The sequence below is a fragment of the Ornithodoros turicata genome, chromosome 5, assembly GCF_037126465.1.
Source record: "Ornithodoros turicata isolate Travis chromosome 5, ASM3712646v1, whole genome shotgun sequence".
NCBI lineage: Eukaryota > Metazoa > Arthropoda > Arachnida > Ixodida > Argasidae > Ornithodoros > Ornithodoros turicata.
The window spans coordinates 34,147,513-34,159,514 of record NC_088205.1 but is presented as its reverse complement, the minus strand read 5'-3'; the positions used below and the strand labels follow the sequence as shown (position 1 = coordinate 34,159,514).

Sequence of the window (12,002 nt, the reverse complement as noted above, 5' to 3'; positions counted from 1 at the left end):
AAAGGTCAGTCTTTCGAGCCAGTTCGAGACATGTTATCCGTCGGTCCTTGAGGATCAGGCGCTCCACAAGTTGGATGTTCTCAGGAACTCTGACACTGGGCTCTGAGCCGCCCCGGCCGGGATCGTCCTGCACTGATGTACGGCCTTCTCGGAACCGTTTGCACCACTTAAACGCTTTGCTGCGGCTAAGTGTATCATGGCTATACTGAGCCTCACGTCTTCTGTGAAGTTCAGATAACTTTACGCCTTCATTCACGATAAACTTGATGACAATTTGCTGTTCGATGTGCGAGCTCACCTCGTTGTCGGCCATCTTGTCCAGCACGTGTCTTCTGTTTTGCACAAACTTTGGACCACCACATGGTGAACGCGGAGGCCTGTCGCGTGTGAAAATGACGAAAACGAAGTAGCGCGAGCCATTTGTACACTCAGGAGACAGAAAGTCCGGGTTTGACTTGAACACCCCTCATATATTTAACTTTTTCCTACTGACCATGTCTGCTATGCCACCATTTTCACTTACGTATGGACATACAGGGAAAGCAGTTACACAAACACAAGATTTTGAACGAGGTCTGTTCTTTATCAAGTGAAGCGAGATTGTTAACTTGTCACCACAAAGCACAGTCAATCGGAGGCGCAAAAACGCTGGCAGGGGGGGGGGGGGGGGGTTAAGATGTGTGGCATTTCCTGTATTCTTCGGGACACAGAGGGTGGGTAATAAATTCTGGGTTTGGGGTCCTGTCAAGTGTGCCGTTTCACGTGGGGGGATGGATAATTAACATAAAGAGGCGGGTAACTAGACATGTGTGAGACTATAATAGCCCGGTTCTGCTGTACGTTTATTTGTATCTTCACCTGATGAAGTGCAGGTTCTGCACGGCTTGTGTATATTAAAGTTTTATTTCAAAGAGTGCTTCATTCCCTGGATTTATTGTGTTCCCACTACTAGCAGACTGGACTGTGTATTTTTTCCTTCTTCGCCCAAGTGTCGGAAAAACCACTCAGTGTCGACGCGTTTTTTTTTTCTTGCAATATTTTTCGCTGAAGGTCCCGATGCGTAAACCAGAGGTTCCATAAGCGTGCGAAGTAGAACTTAAAAGATAGGATGTTTATTTAATTAATGAGCGTATGCAAATGAGCCGCTCACTACTCAGGATCTCTACCAAAAAGAAATTTCTTCGATGGCGCCACCTGTTCACGAATTATTCAGCCAACGGATTTTCGTGGAACACCCGGTATATGCAGACGACACTACTGCGGTGATAACAGCATCAGACGAGACGAACTTAGTAAAGAGCGGAAATACTGTTCTTGAAAAAATCTGAGTTTGGAGAGTGTCACAAAGCTCATGTGTTCTTCAGAGTAAGAAGAGGGTCCACGGGTACGTACAGTCCAAGCAATTGGATTTTCTTTTGTTAACAGTGCGCGTTTATGGGTCTGGCCTCTGCCGAAAGTCGGACAGAGCAAACTGGAGCGCAGCTGTAACCGCAGAGTGTCGTTTATGGCGCTCAAGTTAATTGGTTTTGGGGATGTTCCCTTTCTTAGCGAGCGGCCCGTATATAGAGGGTGTCCCAGCTAACTGTGAACATATTTAAAAAAAAATATATATAACACTTTTTCCAAGATGAAATCAATTGCAACATATCATATGCTGAAGGGCACTCCCTAGGAGGGCATTAGCAAAGACCAAAAGCAATGTCTTAATTAACTTTCATTAATTAACTTTTTAATTATACAAGCTACAAAGTTGTCCCAATGAGAACATCTGTTCTTTCCGGTCACCTGATATCGTAGCCGTTTTCAGAACCCTTCGATAAATCGCCCGCAAAAAATTAGTGAAGGAACGCCATTTTTTTCTTTATTTTGTTCATTGCACATCTTCGCAGACGCGTATTTCCTTCATCCCCAACGTGAGAGGGGAAAGGAGTACAGTGCCGCCTCATGCGTCGAAGATGAGCTTTAGCTTGCGGAAACAAAACAAAAACAAACGTATCGGGTGACTTTATCGGAACTGGCCTTATCTTGGGTTGCATTTTCTGTTTCTTTTTAATCTTTTTCCAGGACGCGAGAGGCGATAGTGTGCTCTTTCTCCCTCTCACATTGGGAGTGAAGGAAATACGCGTCTGCGAAGATGCGCAATGAACAAAATAAAGAAAAAAATTGCGTTCCTTCACAAATTTTTTGCGGGCGATCTATCGAACGGTTCTGAAAACGGCCACGATATCAGGTGACCGAAAGGAACAGATGTTCTCATTGGGACAACTTTGTAGCTTTTGTAATTAAAAAATAATGTAAGTTAATTAAGACATTGCCTTTGGACTTTGATAATGCCCTCCTAGGGAGTGCCCTTCAGCATATGCTATATTGCAATTGACTTCATTTTGGAAAAAGTGTTATATATATTTTTAAAAAATATGTTCACAGTTAGCTGGGACACCCTGTATATTTTTTATGACAATGCTTCTGAGAATGCAAAAACGCGGGAAAAGAAAAAGTATGGGAAGACTTCAGAGACAACGGGGAGTTGAAAAGCAGCGGTGCAAGCGAACGGTTGTGTGTCGAGATCGGGTCGACGAAGTGTGGGACTTCGGGACAGTCACCAAGGATCGAGTGCGCCAAGTGTTGTGTGTGTGTTCACCGCTGATCCCCGACACCGAGCATCACCTCATCAGCTGGCTCCGCCCGAGACTCATTACTTCGGACTCTGGACTCCACCGCCGACACAGCTAAGCTGTCTAATTTCAACCCTGTTCTGACGGGTCTAATATATACCCTCAATCCGTAATTCCATATTTTTAAAAGTTCAGTGACCATTGAATAACTGCCCTTCTACCTATTGTTCCGATTTCACTCCTACTGATATAGTGTTGTTTAATTGAATACCCCTATAGTATCTGACAATTGTTTTGATTAAGTAAATTGTTATGTTATGAAGGTTACGCCTGTGTTTGGCCTCCAGTTCATTCCGCTCCCGCTTCTCCAGAAGTGCTCACGGCACCAGTTGACCGTCCAAAACCTCAATCTTTCTTTTGCGCACACAGTTGGGACTCAGTAAGAGTAGGGTACGAGCCTCGAAGAATTAAGTACTGTTTCTCGGGTCGCTCGAAGGTCCTGAGTTCCCTCGCTGTGTATGACAGACAGGACAAAAACTGTTTGCAAGTAAATACATCAGAAACGAAAGCAATAGTTTTTAGGCAAAAATAAGAGGTTATCAACCCTTTCACCTTTACGTTTTGGAAACCTGCAAATAGAATACACAAGCACAGCGAAATCATTGGGTGTTATATTTTCACATGACATGTCATGGAACCACCACATTCATTTTTAAGGGAAAAATTGTGCAAGGTGTCTGGTACACTAAATAGGTGCAGGTACATTCTCCCAACAAATGTTAAATTAATGTTATTTAACAGACTTTTCTATTCCCAACTTTGTTACTGCACGCTAGTATGGGGCACAACAGGCAGGTCTAATCAACACAATATCTATGTCATACACAGAAGGGTTTTGCGCACAATTGCAGGATTAGGTTACAGAGACCATGCCGAATTTTCGTTTAATAAATATGAAAGCCTAAAGATTGGCTCCTTATATAAATATCTCTTGTTGCAGTTTTACAAGAAAATGGTCAAAGTAGAAAATCCACACCTCACCCTTTTTTCTTTGGAGAGGAATACAACCACATATAGCCTTAGATCACTGCATCCGTGGCACATTCCTTTCTCCCGGACGAGTTATGGACTTCAGTCTATTACCTATCAGGCACCCAGCTTACTAAATGATTTGTATTCTACAAACCTAAATAGTTTTTGTCTCACAAATAGAAATATAAAGGAGCCTTTTTGGGTGGAAGAAGAAGAAGCAGTCGAACCAGAAGTATTCTCTCTGCTCTCTGATTTACCTCCGTTTTTTCACTAACCGAAGGCAAGCTCTCCTCCCCAACCACAGGAGAACCCATGGCAGGAGGCGGGCGGGGTCGCAAGACCCCAGGAGTCCGCGGCACCGAGGAAGCACCTGACCCCTGACGATCAGACCTGACTAGCGCGGGCGACAGGAGTCGCTCCCCGGTGGGGAGACGCTCCAATGGAGAACTTACGCCAACAACAGGGACATGACAAACGGAACTCCTTAATCCCTTCGATGATGAGGAGGTGACGCTCCCGCGGACAGACGGAGACGTGCCGTCCTTGGATGTTCCACACAACCCTCCTCCTCTTAGGAAAACTTCAAGTTAAAACGTCTTAGATCATAAAAACAGTGCTAACTAGCGGATTTAGAGCGATTGGCGACGTCGAGAATTCGAATATTCAAACATGCGCCGGAAATGGAAACTTCAACTTCAATTAGCTCGCCATTCCAAATCGTCACATACAAGAAAAGCCGCCGAAATACTATCCCATCCCGGCGAAGTGCTACTGGGATAGCCGAGTAGCTATCCCAATTGCATTCAAATGCGTGGTGGAGTCGGACTCTTTCTGGAATGTCAACCCCAACTCAATAGCTCATGATGTGCTCACCACGACGCAAGAGAAGGTTCTCCACCACCGAATCAATAAACATGGCACTCTCATGGTCCACGTCTCGTCGGAGCACTCAGCGCAACGCCTACTGAGCCTTGGGTCAGTCGCTGGGATCGCAGTCAAAGCCTCTATCCCACAGTCCTACCTGCGCACTACCGGAATGATCACTGACGTCCCTCGACGTTACAGCGAGGACCAGCTACTCGAATACTTCTGTTCCAGCGGTGTCACTAAAGTAAAACAGGAACTTGCCTACCCTCGGGAGAGTGACGGGTCTGCCCACACCATCGTCAAGACTAGTGTGCTCCTGACAGGAACTGCTGCAGGTACGCAGCAGTTCCTGTCTTCCAGTTCATATCCAGATGAATGTCAACAGAAATTCACTCATCTCGAGCTCAACAGAATTTCCAGAAGCACACGGTGGCCACTTTTCAATACCACACAGTAAGAACTCAACAGCTCCATCGTTAGGAACTCAGTTGCTTTTCATCTGAAACTATGTATGGTACATTGAGTGAAGTCGTTAGAGTTTCATTTGACACTCAACTGCAATTTTTATAAGGGAAGCCACACCCACATCACAATCTATGAAGATGGCATTTGTATTTGGACCTCTGCTCTTCGTCGTGATGTGATTCAACGTCGTGTACAACGCTCCTTAGACACAATCGCCCACTATCTTGCCGACCGCGGCAATATAAGCGGCAATAATACAAGAAATATCGATATTTCTTGTATGTGGAAGTAAAATTTTCAGCTGTGTTTGAGACTTCGTGTTTGTGTCTGTCCCTTCGTGTTCCTAGTCTCGGAGTTTTACATAATGCGAGATGGCTATGCCGCGGTCGGCAAGATAGTGGGCGATCCTAGTCTCGGAGTTTTACATCATGCATCATCTTCACCAGCTCGCTTGCTTCCTAGCCATTTCACCCGCCAAGACTGTAGCCATGGCCTTTTCACGTAGATCATTCTACAAATATCCACTCTTCATCGACGGTTCGCTCCTAACCTTTGTCAAAACCTGCCGTGACCTGGGCTTCAGAATTGACCGAGGCCTCACATGGTCATCTCACGTGAAGACGCTTGTTACGGAAGCCTCTAGCCAGGTCAATGTCCTCAAACGTATCGCATGTGCGTCCTGGGGCCCGTGCTGCCAGGACCTCCACCGGGTTCATACGGCTCTTCTTTTGGGCACACTGCGATACAGCCTCCCGATCCTTTATGCCCTCAGCTGCACCCAAGAACGGGAGCTCCTGAACCTCCAAGCCCGTAGTCACCGTGTCTGTCTTGGAGTTCCTCGAACAACGGATACATATTCCGTACTCGCCGAAACTCGGGAGCAGCCTATCCCCATTCTGCGGGACTCTGCCACCTTCTGCGTCTACGCCCGTTGTCTGACGCAACGCTCTCTTCGCCGCATTGCTGTGAGCTGCCCTGCTTCCGCTTTTGCCAATGCAGTTGCCCGCTTACGAGACTATCTCCCGTCCTCGACATCTGCCCCTTCTTTGTGCCAGCAATATAGACCTTAGAACGGCCTCGCATTCACGCTACTATACCGGACCTTCCCCGAAAACAGGCAATCAGCCCTGTGGTAGCCCAACGACTCGCTTTGGCAAACCTCACCTCTACTCATCCCCATTGCCGACAATTCTTCACCGATGCCTCCGTAATGCCTGACGCATCGGGCGTGGCCTTTTACGTCACCGATACAGACCATGAACAGGCCTACAAACTGCCCTACCCCATGTCGTCCACAGAGGCTTCGGCATCCTTACCGCCCTGGAATACATTTCTGTCTTGCCACCTGGGAAATGGGTCGTCCTCACCGACAGCAGGGCGTCCCACCTTCGCTTGATGTCGTCCCGCCCCAACCTCATAGAGGATATACCCAGCCTGATCATGCAGACGTACAACAGGCTCCGCGCAAGGTCATGTTTTGTCCCCACAATGGGTGCCCGGTCATGTTGGCCTGACCGGTAACACACGCGCAGACGCGGCTGCAAGACGAGCTACCACAGCTGCTACTGCACTGCACGTCTGCCCCTTACACTTTCGGCTTGCCAATCTGTTCGGAGCCGGTGTGCCGCCCGTGCCCAAGCATTTAGATCTGAGGCTGCCGCCTACAGCAGTCACATGCAGTCCATCGACCACTCGGTTTCCTTCTTCATTGCGTGTCGCTGCAGTCGTCAGGAGGAATCGCTGCTGCACCGCCTCCGTCTCAACGTTGCCCGCATCCCATTGCTTCTTTACAAAATGGGCCAATCCAGCAGCACATTCCCCAACGGCAAGCCCTTCGTCGCCGTCTAATGCAGCTTGGCTGCAACACAATGTCCATGGCCACCCTGCTTGGTCCCGTCCCTCGGCCTACCCAGTGGGCCGTCACCACAGCCCTGCTCCGCTTCCTGAAAGACTCGGACCTTGCGTCTGCCCTCTGACTGGGCCTTCTTGTGCCATGTCATGCCTGTGCTGCACTAACTGTTTTTCTTTCTTTTTTCCTTACTTTTCCTTTTCTTTCTTTCCTTTTCTTTTTCTTTGTTTATTTTGGGTTTCTTTGTTTTTTGGAATAGCAAGCCGGCATTAGCCTGGCTGACATTTCTATTTTTCTTTCTTTTCATTCTGTTATACATATTCTCCCCTTTTTTAGTTTAATATTTCTGTTTTAAGCATGTTCTCTTTTTCTCCTTTTTTGTGATGTAGTCTGTGATATCTGACGTATGTGTATGCTTATTTGTCTTGCGTATTTTGTATGCGTATTATGTAACACGCATGACTGCAAATTACTTGTATCGTTACTTGAGCGGTAGGGGATCTAGGGCCTTCTCAAGCCTGTAGCTTTTTTGTCCTGGCTTCACCCCACACTCTGAGTGTGAAATAAATAGTCATTATTATTAACACGGGTTCGTCCCACTTCCCATATTTTCAGCCAATATGGGGTGCACAAGACAATATGGGGAAAATCTCAAAACGGGTTCCACCAATGCTCCTCCAATATGGCCCCAATATTGCCTGCTACCTGGTTTTCTGCAACGGCACAGGCTCCGCACTGCTCTGCGCCACGCACCGATCCTGTCCGTGACGTCACGGCATCGCGACAGCAGTGTCACAGGTGGTCGCGCACGTCGTCAATGACCGCCTCTGCACTTGGCCATTGATGAGGGAAACTCCTCCGTTCATCCGCTTTGCACTCCCCCTTTCCCACTCTCCTGGCTTTTGGTATAACATCTTGCTTTATTATTTCTATGGCCCTAGCAGCCCAAGAGCTCGAGCACCGACCTACTTCCCCCAACCGCCACCACACAGACACTCACAAGTTCGCAACAGGTGTGCTTACACTTGTGGTCTCAATAGAGCGCCACCGGCACTAAGCAGAACTTACCAAAGGTCACCCTCTCTTCATCCGCCGGAAAGAAAGCTACAAGCAATGCCGAAGAGTAGCAAGCCTACTTCTGTCTGGCTGATCTTTCCTAGTTACTTTAATACTCTCTCATATCCCCGGAGAAGAAGAACGAAGAAAGCTGCAATTTACGCATACATTGAAAGTCACGCAAACAGGGACAAGGAGTTATGTCGTTTCCCAGGCAGCACAAACACTCGGGAAAAGAATGGGAACGCAATGGGAGCTCCGGCTCCTGAACGGGCGATAGTGCCCGACTGGTTCCCAGCGGTGTGGGAACTGAGGAGGTAGAACATAAGAGAAGATAAGGTAGTCCCCCGACCGTGCCCTGATCATTTCCCGCTCTGGTCTCCTTTTGGTCATGTAAACAATAATATAGGATCGCTCCCCGATGCTGCTCTGATCATTTCCCGGTCTGGACTGACCTTGGTCATGTGACCAAAATATAGGATCGCTCCCCGATGCTGATCTGATCACTTCACGATAATCAGTCACATGACCGGGGTGCAGCAACGGATTTCTCTTCCCAGACAGTCAGGCGCCGAGTGATGCAATCACGTAACCGACAGTTTCAAATCTGGCCAATGATGTTCCTCGATCATCCAGCCGTGTTTGCACTGTCGGAGTCCCCGTCGCTCTCGCTGCGAGAAACGAATGTATCCGGCCGTGCTCCCGAAACTATCGAGGAATTCCAACATTTTTAAGCGATTCATCGAGTGGTAAGTGCTATATCTTTTTGTGGTATTCCTCGCATTGATAAATGTTACTCATAGATGCTTTTCAACATGAGTGACACCGTTCTAGGAGGCTTCTCTCGAAACTTAGCATCGCATAGTTTCGATTTCAGTGATCCATTGTGGTTTATGCGTTGCTTTTAGGATAATGGACTCCGTTTTGGTGAAAATATGGTTCAGTAAAGTGTGGAATCGTATGTATTGCGTATTTGACATCAAACGCAATGTACCCATTTCTCAGGATGACTGCGTGCTGCAGCTGTGCTTTTCATCTCCTGCGTGCGTACAAAACTGGAATGCTGGAGGACTTCAGCTCAAGGTTGGTTTTTGGAGTCAGTCTAAATAAAAAGAAAAGAAAAAAAAGGAACCTCCGAAGCGAATAAATTATTCCGCTTTAATCCGTTTGCGCAATGTGATCGACGCATGATATGTCAATTTCTTTGAAACTGTGAGTGGATGAAAGCTATCCTGATCTTTCATTCAGAATGTCATGCTGGACCACTACCAGAGCGTGCTTAAAGGAATCAATGCCTTGATGAAGGTATCACCGAAGTGCCCACCACCAGCTCTCTGCCTCAGAGCCAGTGATGATGGTCAAGATTTTTCTAGCGGATCTTGTCATGTCATGCTGAAAACTGTAAGTTTGGCTATTTGGTCTGTATTCAATAACGTGTGCATCATGTGGTGTGGTGTACTTTTCTCAGTGTAACCCTGACCTCGAGCTATCTTCCACTTTCAGAATCCACCCCGCACTTCGGTTACAACACTATGACCTATCGCGCTGTGATGATTGCTTGAAAGGAATACAGTCTGGTATGCTGTGTTGTTTTTCTTTTAAAAGAACTTCAGGTATCCATAATAAGAGGCGTTCCTAGCAAGAAAGCCATAAGAAAAGGCATCTTCTTGATACATTAATATTTCTCCTAAAGACAAGGGTACGAGTCACACTACATGTGCCATACTGCACTCTCAGAAAAAAGGGTGGACCTTTTAGGAGGTAATAGCTGTCGCATATGTTGTGCCTAAAAGGTTGCAAAGTTCTACTTGCTACCTCACTCTCTGCCACGAATAATATGGTTACCGCTTCTGATTCGGTGAGAGAGGGGGGCGTACACCTTTTTGTTGTAATTTGGATGAATGATAATTTTTTTTACCAGCTTTTTACACCCCTTATCATGTTGGCTTAGGAGGTAACTAAGGAAGTTACCACCTTCTCACGCACTTTTCCTTAGATTGTGGTTCCCAAATTGTCTGTATGTTGTCCTCGTATTAGCAAAGGTGCGCGAATATTTCTTCAATTTTCTTAAAAGAAGGTATAGAACGATCATGCCACATGTAGTACGGATTCTCAAGTTGTTCACGTGTTCCATGTTGTTGGGCGTAACTCGTTACCAGTAACTCGATACCGTAACTAGGCTACTCTGCTTAGCTATTTTCAGTAACTTTTTGCATAGCTCTTTGCTTTTGGGCTCCAGTAACTTCTTGAAGAGCTCGTTCCTTTCCCTTTTTCTTTTGTTTCGGGGGGTGGGGGGGTTAAGTTCGTCAAAGTAACTTGAAGAATGTTCAAAGTTCCTTTTGTTCAATCCTGGTCTACAAACATCGCAGGCAGAGTCCTCCCCCATGACTTGAGATGAAAGATGGCACGTGCATGGCGCGACTAACTCCGGTTACACGGTGTTGTTACACGGTGAATGTTACAAATTATGTTTTAGCCGAGCATTAGGAAGCTCAGGTATCGCGCATCTTAACGATAAGAAGTGTATTGATAATGATAGAGGGCATTGAGTAACAGGATTAAAACTTTGCACAGTTTTACGATATGTATGTTGGGGACAACTCGTAGAGCATAAACTTGCTTTGTGCCCCTTTTTCATGTACGTTATTACGAGATTAAAATCATCAAATCCCTTCCTAAAGAGGCCCGTAAATGTAGGCTTCTTTTGTCGTAGCAGATATTGATATCATTTTTGTATATCAAGACTATTTTGAAACGTCTTGAATCGCCCATTGCGACAGCAAGGTCTGAATTAACCATATAGACAGGTCAAGAGCTGAAAAGTATATATATTGAGTAGCAAATAACTTGAAGGTAACCTGTTACATTTCTAAAGTAGCTTAACTTCACGTCAATTTGCATTACGTTTTATTACGTGTAACTGCGTTTGAAATTTAGTTACCGGACGGTTTCACGTCAGTTCAGGCAGGGAGGTCCCATCGACCTCCAGGGTCTTCAGTATTTTTGATATTTATAAGCTTATCGTATATGTATTATGATCAACATTTTTGCCGAATAGCTTTCGTGCAAAAAAAATTAAGAAAATCCGGCCCTGAATTCTGATGTTTGAGTTTTGCCGTGTTTGCACGCGTATACCTCCCGAGTGTTAAGAGATACTGAAATTTTTTAATGCTGTTTTATTATGCCTACAGGCCAGCTGTCAGAGAGCAAATTTTAGCGCGCAGGTGCATCGCTGTGTGCTATAAAAAATGGCGAACATGCCCTCTCGCGCACTTTTGTCCTAATTTCAACGCCTGATATCTCTGGCTATAGATGTCCCTGATCGCAATACTTGGTATCAGCTCACTCATCTTTTAATGCTCTTTCATCTGATATATCTATCCTGCATATACTTCCTAGCGGCATGTGCTTAAATAGGCAAATGTTTAGGCATATTTCGAAATAAACGTGGATTTTGCGCGTGTATTTCTCAAAAAGGTCCCACTTAATTTCGTATATATTTTGCCAGGATATGGCCCGATGTTAGGCCTTTCAATTAACGCAAAAACTTCTTCTCCAAAGGCGTATACTGCTGATTAGCGCGTTAAAACGCGGCCCCACTGCGTACGAACGTGTCGGAGATATCGACAGCCAGAGCAAGAAGCGTCGAAGTTTGAACAAAAGTGCGCGACAGAGCATGTTGGCCGCTTTTTATACGATACAGTGCTCCACCTGTGCGCCTAAATTTGCGCTTGGAGTGCTGGCAGGTAGGTATACTAAAGCACACAAAAAAATGCACTACGATATCTTGTAGGACTCAGGATGTATACACGTGCAAACACGGCAAAATTGCAACAATCGAATTCAGGGCTGGATTTCTCCATTTTTTGCACGGAAAGTATTCGAATGATTAATTCTACCAATGTTGATCATCATCTGCGATGAGCGTTTAAATATATATGAAAACTCATGAAAATTCAGAAGATCCATGGGACGTCCCTGTCTGAGCTAACGTGGAACCGGCCTACAATTATGTTCTGGCTAACCTTTTCAGTGGCTTCCATCTTTCAACAGTTAGGACTTAACTGGTAACGAGTTCCAACTTCTATCTCTGTTCCATATAACCTGTGTTAAGTGAA

General features: G+C 45.9%; 1 long non-coding RNA gene across 1 annotated transcript; it reads left to right on the top strand.

Annotated features, from left to right (window-relative positions):
* The first annotated feature begins 8,602 nt into the window (after nt 1–8,602).
* LOC135395495 (uncharacterized) lies at nt 8,603–9,282 on the top strand. Its single transcript, XR_010423123.1, has 3 exons — nt 8,603–8,633; nt 8,890–8,967; nt 9,133–9,282. It is a non-coding gene; the product is annotated as an uncharacterized LOC135395495 (long non-coding RNA).
* The last annotated feature ends 2,720 nt before the right edge of the window (nt 9,283–12,002 follow it).